The following is a 20041-nucleotide window of genomic DNA, read 5'->3' as shown; positions in this document are numbered from 1 at the left end:
GGGTAATGGAGGAGTAGACAACTGATTAGAATTACAAAGCAAACTGTGACATAAGAGGGTTACAGATGGAATACTACAGAAGGTTAGGTAGGCATTGGCATAGGCTTTGACAGACAGGTAGGATTTAGACTCATGGCTGTGAATGGACAGAATAATATTAATACTCTCTACGATTTATTGGGCATCTACTACGTACAACGCACGGTCTCTACGTACAAAGCACTCATTTAATTACGATAGAAACAGGAAACCGAGACTCACAGAGGTTAAGTCATTTAGGTCACAAAGCTACAGAGTGGAAGAGCTAGGATCTGATCGCGAGCTGTTTGCTTCCAGAGCCAGGCCACAGCATACTGAACCAAGCTGCTGTGGAATGAGCATCAGGGTGTGGACCAGAAGGTGGGAAAACGCAAGCGCCTGTAGGCAGAGGGGACACTCGGCCAAAAGAGAACGTAGGACTTCTTTTACATCCAACTCTTTGTCAACACACTTATTTAATAAATAAAGCTACTGCGAACACTGGCAATATTTATTTCAGTTCCTACAGCATTGCCGGGTACAGCATCTGACCAGAAGGACGGACTCCGAGGCTATAGACCACATTTCCCAGAAGCCCACGGGGGCAGAGAGACCGGGATCTCGCTTTGCCAGTAAAAGACTCCATTTCCCAGCATGCAGTGGGAGCGCCGGCCCGCGGCTCCAGGCGTTTCTGGGGAGGTGGAGGGGGCCGGCGTGGGCTCCGCCCCGCTCCGCGCGTTCCCGCTCGCCCCGCCTCTCCCGCTCGCCTGAGCCAATGGGAAGGCCGCATACTGCGGGGTGTGATGGGGCCGGAGCCGCTGAAGAGTTGCGAGTCGGTGAAAGCGGCGGGAAGTTCGTATTGAGCAGCTGGCGACGGGTCTGCGGCTCGGGGTAGGCCGGCCACGCGCCGAGCGGAGGGGGCGGCCGGGGAGTGGGCTGGCGCGGGGCGGCCGGGCGGCCGTGACCTTGGGCGGCGCAGTGGACTGCGGACGGCGCGCCGCTGGCGTCCTCTCCCGCCGTGGCTACCTCAGGCCCCGCTGCGGCCCTGGGCTGCCTGCACCGGCCAGGCCGGTTCCCCAGGCTCAGTTCCCGGTTCTGGACGGCATGTAGGCTGGTCCTACTTGCACCGCATCCTGGTTGCTCGGGCTGGGTCTGGGAGATGACCTCTGTAGGCCAGCCTGGACCGCCGGGCTCCCTCCGCCGTCTTGGAGCTCACCCTCTTCAGAGGAAACGGAATGGAGGCAAATATGACATTTTGCAGATGCTGAAAAGCTCCCTTAAAATGAGGACAGGCGACTGTGGGCCAGAGTGGTGGGGATGAGGGAGGGCATCTCAGGGGAGGTGACGTTGGTCTTGAGATCTGAGATGGGGGAAGGAGCCTGCTCCCCGGAGGATAGCGTTCCAGGCCTTTCTAACCTGTCAGTGTCCGGCTGAGGCCGGGTGAGAGCTTGCACTTAAGCGCAGGGTTCAAGGCGGTGGAGCTCCGAGGGGAGTTATTTTCGCATCCTTCTGACAGTTGTCGTTTGTTGTCTCTCCGTAGCTGCAGGGTGGCACCCTTTGCTGATGCAGCTGTATTCAAGGGCAGCAAATAGTTTTTCCTTCTGTCGAAATAATTTTTGGCTCCGGTCTTAAAACTCATAGGTGATTTATTTAAATTCGACGAACAGCACCAGCGTCGCTGGGTTGAGAGAGAGAGGAAGGGGAAGCAGACACTAGGTTCCTACTGAGGCCACCCATTTTTCTAACTTGTTTTCCATCAAGTCACCCATTTTTTTTCCCCCTTTGCTTTGTATTGACTCTTCCTTTCCCTTCCCCGTCTCGCCTTCTTGGAACAACTTGGAAATACCAGTTTTGCTCTTGGGAGGGTGGTGGTTTCAGGGAACTGTCAAAGAGTCTCATTAATGATTATTTTTTCTTTTCTTTTCTTTTATTTAAACTGCAATTGCCCGTCTGTGGAGTCTGAAATTTGCAAGAATTAAAAAAAAATGTAGGGCAGCATTTGTTTTTAAGAGTTCAGAATAAAGGCACCTTATTTTCCATGACATGCTGAGTGTGATACTTTTGGGGAGAATTTAATCTACAATTTTAAAGTAGTTTCAGAGGGGGGGCAGGGGTTCTTTATATAAGCATCTTATTCAAATTATGTTTGTGCTGTTCAAAGTGGCCTGTAGCAATTGGAATTAAATTTCTGGGTAGATAAGGTGATGTTCATCAGCTGCCTGTGGAAGGGAATGCAACTTAAGTTGTCAGTTAACACTAGCTTCTGCCGAAGCTGCCACAGGTGCTATAATCTGTGCATCTCAACATTGCTGATCAGATTCTGAGTTAATATGGTAACACAACTTGAACCCAATGACAGTAAACTTGTGTTAAGCATTACTGTCCGTTTAGTACTAGTATCTAGTGCAAATATCAGGTTTAGAGTGTAATGCCTTCTTAATGTTAAGCGCTGCAAAAAACGCGAGAGGATATTTGTTAAACAAATGAGAAAATGGAGGAATGTGTCAAGCACAGAACCTGGCATATAGTAAGTTAGTTAGTGCCCAGGAAATGGTTTTATGGAAAGCTTATGCTAAGTTTTATTCCAGGATGCAAGTGTATATTTTAAAAATAACAGTAGTGCATTCAAAATGTTGACAGACCCTAAAATTAAATTTCTTAAATAGGCCAGCTTTTTTTTTTTTTAATTTGAGAACTAATGTGAAATAATAATAAATACATAAGTGAATGTCCCAGATGTCTAGGAAAGAAAAACAAGATTTTTATTTTGACAGCTATATGTTTTTTTTTTCCTTAAAGCCATCCCTAAGAAGATATAATGTGCTATGAATAGAATTTTGATTAAAAAATGAAACTTTGAAAGTATTTTTGATCTGATAAATAAAACTTACTGGAAATGAGGCAAAGCTTGAAAATTTACCTTATATCAAACGAAGAAGGATGACTCCTGAATTTATGCAAGTGTGCAAATGTTGATATCTCCATGTATCAGGCACTGAACCTAATGGAAAGTAAATGCTACCTCTGTGTGTGAGTGAGGCTTTCATGGAAATTGGTCTTGATGGGTTTTAAGAATGATGGGTAACTGAATAGGCCTGGAGAATATTTTTCAGACTGGTAGGACATTTTACCTGTTTGCCGAGGTTATTTTTCAGAGTGAGCAGAGGTGGACTCATTTATTCACCAGATGTCACGTGGCTGCTGTACGTCAGGAGCTGTGCTGGGTGCAGACTCTGTTCTTGCTATTGTAGCGTTTCGTCGAAGCAGGTTTTCTTTTAAATTAATAGAGGTCATTCTTTTTGACTTCGCTTGTCTGGCCACCACCACACAAGGAGTCAAATGTGTATGGCACGTTTGGAAAACTACACTTAGTGATAAAATGTAGAAAACATGGAATTTTTAATAAGGTGTAGTATTTAGAAAGGTGATACAATCCTGACAAAGCATTTAGCTAGGTGGTGTAACCAAGATGTGTTTATACTCTAGGGCATGTTTGGCCCTTTTGACCTGAATTCCTGTGAATATGTTCGTACTTGCCATTAGAAAGATGTAAAGAGGGCTGTGCCCTTTAATATCTTGTCCCCTTAACTTCTGAATGATATTTAAGTACCTAACATTCTGAGGTGGTGGATTTGAAATAATTTCATGCACTTGCCCAATTATTCCTGCTCCATCTCTCCCAATGGCATCTTAAATCTTTACACTCAAACTCGGGCACATTCTGCTCTTTTCTGGATGACATATGGACAACACTTGATGAAAGAAAAGCTCTCTAGAGAGTCTGGAGAGGTATTAAGTCTGCCTTCCCCCCATAATTACAATTTGATTTTTAATATTCACCAGTAAATACTAATGACAAGAAACTACTTCTAGTAACATTGGTGAGTAAATTTATTAAGAATTTTAGGGACTTCCCTCGTGGTCCGGTGGTTAAGACTCTATGCGTCCAATGCAGGGGGCACAGGTTCGATCCCTGGTCAGGGAAGTTCTGCATGCTGTGCGGTGAGGCCAAAAAAAAAAAAAAGGGAATTTTATTAGCCACAACATTTTTGTCAGCTTGGTTTGAATTGTATTATTTATTTAGTCTTAGTGTAGGTACATGGATTTTGATGATTCTTTGCAATAACGCCTATCTCTCCAAGGGATAGAAACCAGTACTCTCAGATTTGAAAATTATATAGATGCTGTCCACACTGGCCAATATTTAGGATGAATATTAAATATATACACATACTAAAATGTTTATCAATAAGCCACGTATATTAAGTGGGAAGATACACTAGATGGAAGTCATGTAATTAAGTTGCAAGGTTATTAATTTGAGATTTGACAACGTTCTATCGTATTGTAAGGACACATTTGTCTTAATGGAGCTCAATATCCAGAACTACATAGTTGGTCCTGAAAGGGACTGGAAGAGAACCGGAAAGTCAGTGGGCACAGGGGCAGCACCATCCCACTCTTTTCACGGCTTTGTAGTTTCTTTCTGTGCATTTATTTTGTTTTCTCTGCAGACTGGCAGACTTATTGCTGTTTACATTTGGGATAGATACGTCTGCTTCAGATCTAGCTCCTTGTTTCAGGAATCCCAAAGAGACTCCATTATCTATCTAATTGTCAGTTATATCCAAAATTTTAAAAAAAGTCATGAAGTCAGGAATCTTATGGCTAAGATAACTACGGCTTTATTTCAGATTAATTGCTTTCCTCAGATTGTCTTACCAAGTAACAGCTGAACAAACCGCCATTGTTGATACTGTGTATAAATGCATTGTGATCACATTGTGTGTTAGAAAGTGCTGTTAAGCCTTTAGTCTTCATAGACTGCGGCAGGAACATAGAGAAACAAACTTTGCTGTTTGTATTGGCCGTGTTGCTTTTGTTCCACTTCTTATTGCAGCTTATTATGTAATACGGCAACAGAGCTATCAACATACAGATTATATCTAATTATACATTCTTCATTAGCGGTAATAAAGAAGTCTTTTTTTGGGAATCAGGAAAAACGTTTTAAAAATTCATTTAAAAAATACTAAGGTCAGGTTATAACATTTAAGAGGCTTAATCTTACTTGTTTTACAGGCTTTTAGAAAGCATTGTAGAAATTGTGACTTCCAAATTTTCATTACCTCATGTGTTGCTGCACATGTAAAATGGTACAGCCACTCTGGGAATTTGTTTGGCAGTTTCTTAAAAAGTTAAACATACTCCAAACACATGACCCAGCAATTGCACCCCTGGGCATTTATCCTCGGAAAATAGAAACTTACGTTCACACAAAGACCTGTATGTGAATGTTCCTAGCGGCTTTGTTTATAATAGCCAAAACTCAGAGACAACCCAGCACGTCCTTCGGTGGGTAAATGGTCAAATAAAACGTGGTATAGCCATATAGTGGAACACCACTAATAACAAAAAGGAACAAACTGCTGACACCAGCAGCAATTTGGATAGAGCTTTAGGGCATAGTACTGAGTGAAAAAAGCCAACCTCAAAAGGTTGTGTGATTAGAATTCCATTATATAGCATTCTCAAAGTGATAAAATTATAGAAATGGAGAAGAGATCAGTTTTGCTAAGGTGAGGGCTGGGGGGTATGGTGTGACTACAGAGGGGGAGCATGAGGGAGTTTCTTTGGGATGATTGAACAGTTGTATGTCCTGGTTATTGTGACGGTTATAAGAATCTTTATAGGTGATGAAATGTCACAGGACCATACACGTGTGTGTACGTGCACACACACACACACACACACAGTGTAAAAACTGAAATTTGAGTAAGTACTTTTATTACTAACATTATCAATGTCAGTTTCCTAGTTTTGATCATTGTATTATGCTCGTCCTTTGTATGCTTTGCCACATAATATTCATCCATTGAAGGACGTGGTTTGTCTAGTTTTTGGCTATTACAAATAAAGCTGCTATGAGCACTCATGTACCGGTTTTAGTATGAAGATAAGTTTTCATTTTTCTAGGATAAATACTCCAGTGCAACTGTTGGGTTGTAGGGGTAAGTGTGTGTTTAAACTGTTAAGAAACTGCAAACTTTCCCAGAGCTGTACCATTTTACAGTCTTATCATCACTATATGAGAGATCAATTTCTCCACATCTTTACCAGCATTTGGTGTTAGCAGTATTTTTTATGTTAGCCATTTTAATAGGTGTGTATTGGTATTTCATAATGGCTTTAATTTGCATTTTCCTAATGGCTAATGATGTTGAACATCTTTACATGTGCTTATTTGCCATTTGAAGGGTTTCAGAAAAAGCCTCTCCCAAATGTGCCGTTATGGCATGCAGATTATCTTAAGCCAAAGACAGTGGAGACCCAAAAGACTCAAGAGCTTTTTACCTCCACCTCAACTGCCAAATGAATTTAGATAGGGAGCCTGGCTCAGAGAGAGCTATTACCAGAGATAACTTTTATCTGAAAGACCTATCTGTTTGGCATCTAATAACAAAACATCTGATCTTATTGTCTGAATTACCTTCCTCCCCTTTGAAGTCCCAGGCCCCTGTCCCCTTCCTTAGCTCAGGATGGTATATTAGCCTCAACTGCCCAACTTACCCTTGGGTCCCATATTTTTATGGAGGTGTAATTAAATTTGTTTTTCTCCTGCCAATCTGTCATATGTCAATTTAGTTAATATACCAGCCAAAAGAACCTACAATAGTAGTGGAAAACTTTTTTTCACTCCCACACATTCATATCTCATTTGGTGATTTGTCTGTTCAAATCTTTTGCACATTTTCTAATTTGTTTTCTTATTGTTGAGTTTAGAGTATCCTTTATATATTCTGAATACAAGTCCTTTGCCAGATACGTGATTTGTATATATATTCTCTCAGTCTGTGGCTTGTCTCTTCATTCTCTCACAGTGTCTTCTGCAGCACAAAAAGGTTTTAATGTTGATGAAGTTCAACTTACCGACGTCTGGATCGCTTTTGGTGTCATGCGTGTCTCAGAACTCTTTACCAAACCCTAGGTCAAGTGGATGTTCCAAGTTTTCTTCTGTTTTACAATTTTATGTCTTACATTTAGATCAGTGAATCCATTTGGGGTTAATTTTTGCAGAGGGTTTGACGTTTAGGTCTTGGTTCTCTTTTTTTTTTTTCTTTTCTTTTGTCTATGGATGTCCCACTGTTCCAAACCATTTGTTGAAAAGACTACCCTTTCTCCATTGAATCATTTTTTTTAACCTTTATCAAAAATCAGCTGGCTGTACACTGTAAACTGCATACAAAATGAAGATAGGAGGAAATGAGTAAGCAAGTAAGGATGAAAATTAATACAGATTTATGAAGGTATGAAGACTCATGCCTTAAGTCTTGAAAAAAATTTATGTATAGATTTGAGAGGAAGTGGGAAAACATTTTAGAGAATAGCATGAGCAAAGTTAGGTCCTAGAGAAAATAAGTAAGAACTGGCTGTTCTGGGGAGTCATGGGAGTGAAGGGGAGGATAGTTGGTTCATGAGTCTAGAAAACTGCTGGCCAGTTTATAATCAGTTTCATTGGCCAATAGAATGTACTGTGGGTTCTTGAGCAGGAAAAATGATATGGGAGAGATGGTCTTCAAGAGAAGTTGTTTTAGGGGCACGTATAGCAGTACAGAAATAGTTTGGTAGGAAGAACAGGTTATAGCCATGACCCTGAACTTGACTTAGTACTTGGTGTTACAGACGTCTACCACAAAGCCAAAACAGTGGTGTCACTTTATAACAATAAGTCCTTTGTATTTCCTAGAAGAATAATGGTAGATTTCAGACTTTTGCCACTGTCCTCAGTGATGGGTACTGGGAACTCTGCTGGACTTTCAAACTCCTTCATTTTAATGCTTCTTTTAGTAAATTGTACATGTGGCTCATTGTTAATGTGGGTGACATTTCTTATCAGGCCTAAAAAGGGTCCAAGGGGTGAGCAACTGAAATGATAAAAACATAAAGAGTTGATAAATTGGTCCAATGAGGAAAAGTTAATGGAATCACTTTTATTTATCATGGCTAAGAGGAGACTCAGGGGTTATTTAATCAGTATGTCCTGATACTTGTATATGAAGAACCACATGGAGAATGATGATGACCAGCTGTTCTTCAAAATCACCGAGGACTGAACAAGGACAAACAGCTCAAATTGCAGCATTAGAGTTTTAGTCTGAGGGAAGAATTTCCAAGCAATAAGAATGTTAGATACTTCATGGCAGTGATCCAAAGGATCTTTAGAGATAGAATAAGAACCTAGATGTAGTTTAGGGACATTTTGCTTATAGTCAGGGGGATGTGATACGTGGCAGCCCCCGAGTCCTAATTTATTAATTTGTGACCCAAAACACTCAGTTTCTGTTTTCTTAACATCCACTTCCCGTTCTTGATTTCTTTCCCCGAAGAAATTATATTTCTTTTTCTGTTCACCTTTGGGAATCTCATTTGGTTTCTGCCTTCTTTTGTGCATTTAAAAGATTATCTTGGATGTAGATTAGACTTCTGTCATTTAAAAAATAGCCACTTAACAAATAGAACTTATTTAATGTCAAACTACTAAATATCCATGCATTTCTACTTTTTAATTTAGAACATGGAAAGCCATATCATTCCATTTTTATAAAACATCAATGATGACTTGTTGAGCAAAGGATTTTACTGCATAAGAGATTACCGTGACGTGTATTAATGAAAGATCGGCAGTGTGAAAAGCTTTAGTGCAATCACTTATTTGCCTTCAAAGCACTTTTTCTGTTTGATTTAATTTCCTTAGTCTGATTCTTTTCCACAAGTCTAGATCTTTTTTCCACTGAAATGTTCAGATTGACCAAGACTGTTTTACTCGTGATTGCAACCCTTCAGTATTAAAGCGGAGTTTTTTGTTTTTGGTTTTTTTTCCCCTGCAGAAGAGCAAGCTCTTACAGTGCTATGCAAGCTGCCCATTTAAAACTATCATTGCTTGGCACCTATGCCCTAGTGACAGTTTGACCAACATGTGAGCAGGCACACTGCCATCCTGACAGATGGGCTTGCGTAGAGGCAGCCAAGAAACCATGTATCTGCATCTAGTGTATTTGTTAAGGGCAGGATTCCCAGTCGGGGATGTTCAAACGTCTGTCCATCCTGCGCTTTCACGCCTATGGATAAAGGGATGTCATCATTAATCTCAGCTTCTGACTGAGATTCCATGGGTATATAAGAGCTTCTTGGCTCTTACAAAAGTAGGCAGTTGGGGACAATCAGTATAATTGATCTCTCCTTCATCACTGGACTACTTCAAATAATTCTTTCCTCTTTCTCCCAGCCAACTAGGTTTGCAGTGAGTACAAACCTGTTCAGACATTGTCCTGATACTTCTAGAATATGTGCTGTTTCATTTGTTTTCTAGAGTACGAAAGCTTTGAAGTCATTAGTATTTATGGTTGGGACAGTGATGTACATAATTGGAGTCAGGTAGATCTGAGTTCAAAGATTGACAGCTGTATGATATCAGGACAACCTAATTTTACCGTCACATCAAGGTGAAATAGTAGCTATTTCATAGGTGGTTTTGAGAATGACCTGTGAAATATGTACAGTGAATCACTTGGTATCATGTCTGGTCCACTGTACGTGTTCAGTGAGTGTTTATCATCATCACTGTAACATGCCTGAGGGTATTTTTCTCTGGAAAGTTATCGAAACAGAAAATCTTTATTCCACTCATTTCCCACCATTCTTGAAAGTCATGTATTGGATATCATCACATTGTCTGGTCTATAATGGAATGCCTCCGATGACAGGGAGCTCACTACTTCTAGAACAGGGTTTTTCAACCATGTGACTGGTGACATTTTAGATGGGTTGTTCTTTGTTGTAGGGGACTGTTCTCTGAATTGTTGGGTGTTTAGCATCCCTGGCCAGGGAGGCAAAATTATCCCTGTTTTTAATAAAGTTTTGACTGTTAGTAAGTTCTTTCTTAGATTGAGTGGAAGTCTACTTTCTTATTTCTCCCACCCAATCCTGTCTTTTGGAGACATGTAGGACAAGCTGAATTCCTGTTCCACGTAATGGTTTTTCAAATACTCAAAGACCGTCATCTAGTCTCCTCAGTCTTTTTGAGTTGAAACACCTCCATCTAGTTCATTAACTGTTCTTTACAAGGCATGATTTCATGTCACTTCACCACATTGGTGACTTTCCTTTGATTTAATCCCCTGTTTAAACTGTACTGCTTAAAATTGAATGCAGTACTCCAGGCAGGGCTTGATTAGTAAAAAATTGAGTTGCATCTCTTGTTTTAGATATAACACTTTTCTTCTATTAGGCTAGGAAAAAATATTGCCTTTCTTCTACATACTACATTTTTATTATCAGCTATATCCTTTTGATAACCACATCATAGTTGAACCTAGAGTTGAATTAAACCCCTAGATCTGTTTAAGCCATATCTTCTTCATTCTGTTTTTATGCATTAGTTTTGGTGCTCAAGCATGAGAACTTATGTTTATCCTGTTAAATTTTTCTTTTTTAATTTAGCTAATTGCAATCCCAATTCTTGGTCAACTCTGAAGTTTCTAGTTCAAAAGAACAAGTAGGTGATGAGATGCTGTCAGCTGAAATTGAAAATACGGGAGAAAGGTGTGTGTGTTTGTGCGTGTGCACGTCTATGAAAGGGGAATTGGGGACGGAAGCCTGAGGAATCCCAATATTAAGAGGCAGCTGGATACAAAGGAGGCAACAAAGGAGACCAAGGAGGGGTGGGCAGAAAGGTAGGATGGAAATGAGAAGAGTATCTTGGAAGCCAGAGTGACTGTGTGTTGAGTACTGGGGTAGGTACTTGAATACAAAATGAATAGGACATTGTCTCTGCTTTCTGCTTCTGTTTTTATTTGCCCCATGGTTTAACTGTTCAGTTAATGGCATTACCTAGTCAATTATGCCTGAAAACTTAGAGTCATTCTTTATTTTGCCTTCATACCCTTAACTGTTAGGTTACCAAGTTCTACTGATTCAAAAAAATACATAGTGGGAAGAGCGCATAAATCTTAGCTAGCTCAATGATTTTTTTTTCTTTTTTTTTAACATAGTGAACACACTATAATTACCACCAAGATCAAGACATTTGCTATTCTAGCACTCCAGAAGTCTCTATTGTGTCCCTTTCTAGTAATTATCCCCACCCTGGAAACCACTCGTCTGACTTCTATAACTATAGCTTAGTTTTGCCTGGTTTTGAACTTATATGTACATGGAATTATATTATGTACTCCTTTTAACCAGGCTTCTTTTATTCAACATCGTATCTGAGATTCATCCATGTTGTTGCATATAGTATGTTGTGTGTGTACGTGTTTCTTTTTTAATAGCTCTGTAGTTCTGGTTTCTATTATTGCATAATACATTAGTTTTGGTTATTGATTACTACATAACACAGCACTCCAAACTTAATTGGGGTTAAACAACAACCATATTAATTTTTTATTTTTGATACATTTATTTATTTATTTTTGGCTGCGTTGGCTCTTCGTTGCTGCACGGGCTTCTCATTGCGGTGGCTTCTCTTGTTGTGGAGCACGGCCTCTAGGCGCGCAGGCTTCAGTAGTCGCGGCACGTGGGCTCAGTAGTTGTGGCTCGCGGGCTCTAGAGCACAGGCTCAGTAGTTGTGGCGCATGGGCTTAGTTGCTCCACGGCATGTGGGATCTTCCCGGACCAGGGCTTGAACCCGTGTCCCCTGCATTGGCAGGTGGACTCTTAACCACTGCGCCACCAGGGAAGTCCTCATCTGGGATTGTTGATCAGAGCACCTAATTTGTTTTTTTGTTTTTTTTTTTGAAAGTGGCTATTTTATTTTTCCAGTGATATATCTAAAACAGTTTGAATGGAATCAGAAACTTCTACTTGAAACTTGCTTTGCTTCTTTGCCACTTTTGAGTCCATGGTGGACTGTTTGGATAGTGTTCAGATTTTGCTGCTGAAAAGGCTGTAGTGGGGTTGATGATCATATATAACCAGAGGAAGGTCAATGTTTGTTTCCAGAAGCAGAGATTCCTTTGAGAAGGAGAGGAGGTTTAGGAAATGTCCAGTGAGCACAGTCTCTCTGGTATTGGATAAAATCACAACAATTTGGAGATGAGCTCCTGCATCCTCATTCTGGGCCCTTGTAATAAGAAACCAAGCTTAAATTGGACATTGCATGTGTAGGGGCCTAGGTTGGTGTTACATTTATTTTCTTCAGTGCATATTCTTCCTCTTCTGTTTTGGGACTAAGTTTTATCACCTTATCACTATTATAGTGGTTGCTATAAAGGTGGCTGTGCCCTGGTTGCAGATTCTCCACGAGGCTTTGGCTCTTCAAGCACGTTGGCTGGGTTCCCAGAGGAAGCTGCCGGAGAGTGACTCATCCTCGGAAGTCACATAACATCACTTCCACTATACTCTATTGGTTGAAATAGACACAAGCCTGCCTGGATTCAAGGGGAGGGAACTTAGACCTCACATCTTTATGGAAGGTGTGTCAAAAAATTTGTGACCATTTTTAAAAACCACCACAAATTATAGACTGCAGTTGATCCATTCTGATGTAGATGGATATTTGAATAGTTTCTACTTTGGAGCAGTTAATGAATAATGCTGCTGTAAACATTCTTGTTCATATCTCTTGCTTCATATATATATTCATTTTAGTCGAGTGTAGATCTAAGAGTAGAGTTGCGAGTCATAGTGCATATGTATCTTTAGCTTTAATAGGTAGTTACTCCCAAACAGTTGTCCAAAATGATTGTCCCAATTCATATTCCTACCAGCAAACTGAGAGTTCCCATTGCTCTGCAACTTCACTTCCACTTGGTACTGTCATTTAAACATTAAAAAAATTTTTTTTAACCATTCTGTGGTTGTGTTGATTTCATTGTGGTTTAATTGGCATTTCCCTGATAACTAGTGACTTGAGCACGTTTTCATATGCTATTAGCCTTTTAGGTATCCTGTGTTGTAAAGTGCCTGTTCCAAGGCTTTTGCCCATTTTTAACAAACTGGGTTGTCTTTTTTCTTACTGAAATGTTGGAGTTTTGTATATTCTGGATATGAATCCTTTGTTGAAAATATGAATTGTAAAAATCTCTTTCCATCTATGACTTGCCATTTCACTCTTGTGTCTTGTTGATGAACTGAAATTCTAAATTTTAATCAATTTCAGTTTACCCATCTTTTCCTTTATGGCTAGTGTTTTCTGTGTCTTGTTTAAAAAGTTTTTGCTACTCTGTGGTCACGAAGATATTTTCTTATGTTATCTTCAAGACGTTTTATCATCTTACCTTTCACATTTAGGTCTCAGTTTTCAGGAGTTGATTTTTGTGTGTTGTGAGGGTAAGGGTCAAGGTTCCCTTTTTCCCCATATGCTTACCTATATGAGTAGTAGCAGGTAGCACTGGGTCAGGTGAACACCAGCCTGGGAGTTAGGGTTCCTGTATTCTCAGCCTTAATCTACCTTTAATGCACCTTCTGAACTTGGGCATGTTATTAAACCCTTGTGGCCTCAGCTTCACCTGCAAAATGAAGGATTTGAATGAAATGTTTTCTGATTTTCATCCTGGCTCTAGTTTGTTAGATTATTCTCCCTAGTTTACAGTTTTATTTAGGCCTAGCAGAATCTTCTTGGAACTCGTTTCTGTTATCTGATGTGTTCTTGATCTCTCCCAGCTGTATGTTATCACCAGTGATGATGAGTATGCCATCTAGATTGTCATCTAAGCTACTGATGAAAGAGCTTTCTTGATCACGGTGGCAAGTCCACGCCCCCGCACATGTTCTTCTGATCTTCTCTGTCCCTTGCCAGGAGCTCATCGTTCTGTTTTAGTAAGCCATGGCTCAGGACACCAATTCCATTTTTGAATGTCATATACATGTACTATTCATTTCGCTTATCCTTTCCTTCAGTTTCCTACTTGAACTTCTGAGAATCACAGATAACAATGCAGAGTTTCAGGAACCCGCAGGAGTCATTCATGACCAAATGAGTTCTAGTCTCTGAGTTCTCGCTCACGTTGCACGTGTGCTCTGCAGAGTGGCCTGTCCTCCACGTGGCTGCATGCTGTACTTGTGCTCTTCAGCGGAGTAGTCCGTGAACCACACTGGCAACATGACAAAGTGCACCCTTCGCTGGTTCCTCTGTGTTCTTAGTAGCCTGCGTTGGGGTGATTTCTACCCTTCTTTCAGAAGGTATAGTTTCTTTACACAGAATGTCATAACTTCAGGATAGCTATTGTTCCTTCCTTTGTCATTGATATCACATTTTCCCCTCTCATTAATCTTTTTTTAAAAAATAAGCTTTATTGAGATACAGTTCGTCTATCATACAGTTCACTCATTTAAAAGGTATTGTTCAGTGTTAGTATATTCACAGGACTGTAGCCATAATCTAATTTTAGAATATTTTCATCAACCCTGAGAGAACTCCCCTGCCAAGTAGCCGTCACTCTCCATTTTCTGCCGCCACCCACTGCCCCGCGGCCCCCAGAGCCCTAAGAAACGACTTAGCCGCTTTTGTCTCCGTAAATTTACCGATTCTCGAAATTTTACATAATTGGAGTCATACAACATGCGGTCTTTTGTGACTAGCTTCTTTCACTTAGTATGTTTTTCAGGTTCATCCGTGTTGTAGCATGAATCAGTGCTTCGTTTCTTTTTATTGCTGAATAAAATCCCAGCGTATGGGTATGTCACATTTTATTTATCCACTCATCCGTCGAAGGACATTTGAGTTGTTTCCACTTTTGGACTATTATGAGTAATGCTGCTGTCTGTGAACATTTATGCACAAGTTTTTGTGTGGACATATGTTTTCATTTCTCTTGAGAATATACGTACCAGTGGAATTGCTGGGTCATGTGGTAACTCTGTGTTTAACTTTTTTTTAGGAACTGCCAAACTGTTTTCCAAAGTGACTGCACCATTTTACATTTTCAGTAGCAATGAAGATCTCTCCAAGTCTTCCCCAGTACTTGTGGTTTTCTGTCTTTTTGTTTATACCCATGGTAGCGTGTGTGAAGTGGTATCTCTTTGCGGTTTTGATCTTTATTTCTCTTAATGACCAGTGAGGTCGAGCATATTTTTGTGTGCTTATCGGCCAGTTGTTTATCTGTTTTGAGAAGTGTCTGTTCAGATCCTTTGTCCATTTTTAAATTGGGTTGCCTTTTTATTATTGAGTTCAGTAACCTTTTAATGTTCACTTTGATTTATTTTCAACTAGAAACATGTTTTTCCTTGGTTTTCCTTCCTTTGTTTTTCTTCCGTTTTGTTCAGGGACCATTCATTCTTTCTGTAATGAGCAGGAGGGTTGAGAGTATTCTCAAGCCCTTTTGCATTCTCTTGGCAGCAGCCTCCATTGGCAAAACACATAACTGTGGAATACCTTAGACGGGAAAATGTACATCTGCTAGTTATTGGAATAGATCCTTTTGTAGTCTCATAATGGTACTATTTTTATACATTATTTTCTTAACTATTTTTTCATATATTCTGCAGTGGTTTATCACATCAAGGTTTTTCAACTGAATTTTTGTCAACATTTTGTATTAGTAAAACAACAACTAAAAACTTTTTTCTGAAGAGCTTTACATCAGTTATTTATTTCATTATTTTGTCCTCTTGATCATTGGAAGTCATCCTTCTTTTTATTTAATAGTTAGGCTGTGTATTTATAGTAACATTGAATATGTTTCTGTTTTGTCTTTTATACTCTTTTTATGACATTTACATTATCAGTCATTAAAGCAAATATTTTACCACCTTAAGACGTTTCATTTTGCAAATGATTCTGCAGTATGCACACTCTCAATACTTGGAAGTTAATTAGCAAAAAAGGCATTTTTGCAAAAATTACACTTGCCATACATATGTTTTGAATCTTGGCCCTGTTAACTTACCTGTCCACGGTTGTGAGGCAAGGAAAATATCCAGCACTATTGGGGTCGAGTAAGAGGGACACGGTGGTCAACTTGAAGGGCTTCATTGTCTAGTGCAAAAGAAAAAGGAGAAGGGCGGCCCTGGCACTCAGAAGCTGGCCTGGTGTCACCGCTAGGCCACGCTGTTCTCCATTTAAACATAGACAATCTCACAGAATGCCTTAAAGTTTCTCTGAGAGCACAAACAAAAGCAAGGTTGCTGCCACCCACAAAATACTTGGCCAGAATGAGTGACCGCAGCTTCTTTACCAATTACCGCTTTATCTTGGTTCTAGTCTCCCCTCAGTTAAGATTTATTGAGATACCCAACATAGAGTTACCCCACTTTCTAACCGCATCCAAGAGAAACTAGAGAAATTCCTGCTTCCCTAGCCCTCCCCCAAATTACCCAACCAAAGCCCAAATCCTATCATAGATTCTTTACAACATTCTCTTAAGAGATGCCCCACTGTTCCTGTGGTGTGTGTTCTCCCAACTTACTTAACTACAGGTTTGTTCCTGGTGGTCTATTGCTGAAAGGCAGACACCAGAGATAGGACACTTTGAGCAACTGCAATAACAAAAAATACAGGAGAAAAGGTTACGTGACAATTTTAAGATAATCAGCAAAATTCAAAGTGTGGGAAATTTTACAGGACAAATGACAAGGGGAAGGAAAAAAAATAAAAGAGAGAGGTGGCACTTGTCCGTTAAAGAGATTCAAAGACACATCAGCTAGTTACAGTGACTAAAAAATCAACTCTTAAGACTTTTTTTAAAAAAAAGTTGGGGAGATTTGAACACTTTATTAGGTGATATTAAGGAATTGTTAATATTATTAGGTGTGACAATGATATATGGTGAGTGTATTTTTAAAAAGTCCCTGTTAGAAAAATTTACATATGAAATGATATGTTTGAGGTGAGCTTTGAACTAATCTTGGAAGGGGCTAGTGGATTGTTTATACAGAGGAAACAAACTGGCAATGTGTGGATAATTGTTGAAACTGGGTGATGTGTACATGGGAGTTCATTATATCACTTCTCTACTTTGTATGCATTTGAAAATTTCTCTAATAAGGTTTTATTTTTAGGTCATTTGTATTTCTTTTTCCATGAATTTGCCTCTCTGTGTCACTTTCCCACTTTTCTGTTGGGCTTCTGTCTTTTTTTTCTTATAATTTAAAGGATTCTTTAATATGTACTGAGAAAATTAGCCTTTTGTCATATGTCCTGTAGGTATTTTTTATTTGTCTTTTGAATTTGTTTATGGTATTTTTTAACCTGTGGAGAATTTTTGTCGAATTTATCAGTTTTCTTTAGGCCTTATGTGTTTTATTTTGTGTGTTGCTTAGAAAACCCTTCTTGTTTCTGAGATTCTGCAAAGTTCTTTTATATTTTCATGCGGAATTTTTTAATGTCTGTAGTACTCTTCTGATTTACTTTGATTATTTGGTCATCCTAATTTCCTTTAGAATATTTAGAAATAGTCTTCCTTTGAGCCTTGCTGCAAGAATATATAAGGAAAGATGTTGTTCAGTAGCTATCTTGCGGAGATTTAATACTGAACACCCGGAGAATTAACCACGAGCAACGTTTGGTAGTTAATTTTGCAACGCCCCCCCCCCACACCCAAATAGGAGAACTAATGGGAAATCTGTCATTTACAAGATTGTCAAAGTGTGCTAAATGTTATAAAAAATATTAGCAATATAGTTCAAAATTTCTAATTTTAGAAAAGTTCCTGTAATTGCTTTACATAAAGAAGTGTTCCGGGACTTCCCTGGTGGCGCAGTGGTTAAGAATCCGCCTGCCAGTGCAGGGGACACGGGTTTGAGCCCTGGTCCGGGAAGATCCCACATGCCGCGGAGCAACTAAGCCCGTGCGCCACAACTACTGAGCCTGCGCTCTAGAGCCTGCAGGCCACAACTACTGAGCCCGCGTGCCACAACTACTGAAGCCCGTGCGCCTAGAGCCCGTGCTCCGCAACAAGAGAAGCCACTGCAATGAGAGGCCCATGCACTGCAACAAAGAGTAGCCCCCGCTCACCACAACTAGAGAAAGCCCGCACGGAGCAACAAAGACCCAGCGCAGCCAAAAATAAATGATAAATAAATTTAATTAAAAAAAAAAAAGCGTTCCTTTTATCTCTTTTTGTAGGGCTTATGGGTCAAGGAGCCAGGCACCCACCTCCCTTTGAGGTCGGCATCGTCAAGCTTGTTCTTCTCTTAGATTTGATGCCTTTGCCTGGGCAGAGCAGGAAGTTTTCTAAATATTACTGTAGTGTCTTCTTCATGGTTGGTTCGTGGAGACCTGTTAGGACTCCATGGATGGATCTTTTAATCACTGCATCAAAAGTCAGAAGAAGTGCACAGCAAAAACTTCATGAAATCGTTCCTTTTTGGGGGGAAGTGGTGGCAGTGAGGTATCTTGGGACTGTGTTTGAAATTGTACCATACTACGTGTTCTCAGTTAAAAATTAATTCTGCAGTTAGTCTTCCTCTTTTAGAACTTTTGGAAATCATTTAAAGGAAATAAAAATTGAAGAAGTACATTTGATACTGTATTTTAAACATTTTATTCACTATACCAAAACTTTTTATAATCTAATGTTAATCATTTTTTTAATACAAGTTCAAAAAATCTGACTAGGAAGAAATTTTTCTCCTGTGAAGATATCTACTGTATTTTTCCAAGTTAGAAGTTTGAGTCTTCACCTAGTTCTTTCCAGCTTAGGTGTGAAAACATGACTAGTGTGACAATTGCTTCTAAAGATTGTATCACAGTTTGAGTTTAGCTTAATGTTTTTCAGAAATAAATCTATGAATTGATGGGATCATTATCTCTGGAGGTTCACTTCTAAATTCTCATGGTTTGTTGTGTTACATTTGACTCTTATTTTGTTAGTGTTACTAAGGGTACCATACAGCTGTGAATATTTTTCATACTTTTATTGATATGCCTGGTTCTCTGAGTGAAACCAGGGGACTGATTGGGTGTCCCTAACAGAACTCAGAGTTAACCTTCCTGTGTCTCAGTTGTTTGTGTTAAATGGTATTGGTAGTAACTCTACTTTTATTCCTGTGGTCATCCTTATAGTTCTGTCTCAACTGTAGGATTTGTGGGGACAAAATGAAGTAAATATGTGAAGAAGGCCCTGTGTATTGTTGCGAAGTGGCTATATAAACTCAAGATTCTGTATTTTATTTTTCATATGATTTCTTAGCACTAATCCAATGCATTAATCAACTTCTGATTAGCTGGCTCATTTGTAAGAGGACCGTCCTTAGATGTGTTGCTTTCAAATTGTTCACAATGTAATTTAGCAAAAGAGGCGATGAAGTTCTTTATTGACTGATTATCTCCTATTTGATTTTATTCTTTGACTTACTGTAGATTGGCAGGAAGCCATTTACACCAAAATATGTAATTACTTCTTTTTTTAAAAAATTTATTTATTTAATTTATTTATTTTTGGCTGCGTTGGGTCTCCGTTGCCACACGCAGGCTTTTCTCTAGTTGCGGCGAGCGGGGGCTACTGTACGTTGCGGTGTGCATGCAGGCTTCTCATTGCAGTGGCTTCTCTTGTTGCAGAGCACGGGCTCTAGGCACGCGGGCTTCAGTAGTTGTGGCTTGCGGGCTCTAGAGTGCAGGCTCAGTAGTTGTGGCACACGGACTTAGTTGCTTCGTGGCGAGTGGGATCTTCCCGGACCAGGGCTCGAACCCATGTCCCCTGCATTGGCAGGTGGATTCTTAACCACTGTGCCACCAGGGAAGCCCTGTAATTACTTCTTATTTTCAAATAAGTTTGAAATATGAATAAATGTTTTTGGCCTGGGATATGATGGGATGGGAAAAGGGTGTTTTTTTGGGGGGATCCTTCTGAATTGTTCATTCACTATTTTATATTTTTTACCCAACTTCTAAAATCCTCTAATACAATAGAGTTGTATGTAATAGAGCCCTTACATTGAAAATGAATGACTTAATGAAGAAAGGAAGATGTACCAGAATACAGTTGGCCTCTATATCTGTGGGTTCTGCATCCACAGGTTCAATCAACTGTAAATTCAGCTAACTGCAGATCAAAAATACTTGAGAAAAAATTTCCAGAAAATT

At 39.8% G+C, this 20041-nt stretch overlaps 1 protein-coding gene across 6 annotated transcripts in view; it reads left to right on the top strand.

Annotated features, from left to right (window-relative positions):
- The first annotated feature begins 764 nt into the window (after positions 1-764).
- The window catches only part of VRK1 (VRK serine/threonine kinase 1), a 75384-nt gene continuing 56107 nt past the window's right edge, over positions 765-20041 (top strand). For 4 of the 6 annotated variants that reach the window (XM_082450754.1, XM_082450753.1, XM_082450750.1 and 1 more), the window contains exon 1: positions 765-909. The gene's annotated coding sequence lies outside the window, so the exon portion shown is untranslated. The remainder of the gene's footprint in view (positions 910-20041) is intronic. The other 2 variants (XM_082450751.1, XM_082450755.1) reach the window with 2 other exon arrangements.

This window comes from Balaenoptera physalus (assembly GCF_965194825.1).
Source record: "Balaenoptera physalus genome assembly, chromosome: 2".
NCBI lineage: Eukaryota > Metazoa > Chordata > Mammalia > Artiodactyla > Balaenopteridae > Balaenoptera > Balaenoptera physalus.
This window is presented reverse-complemented; position numbering and strand designations above follow the sequence as displayed.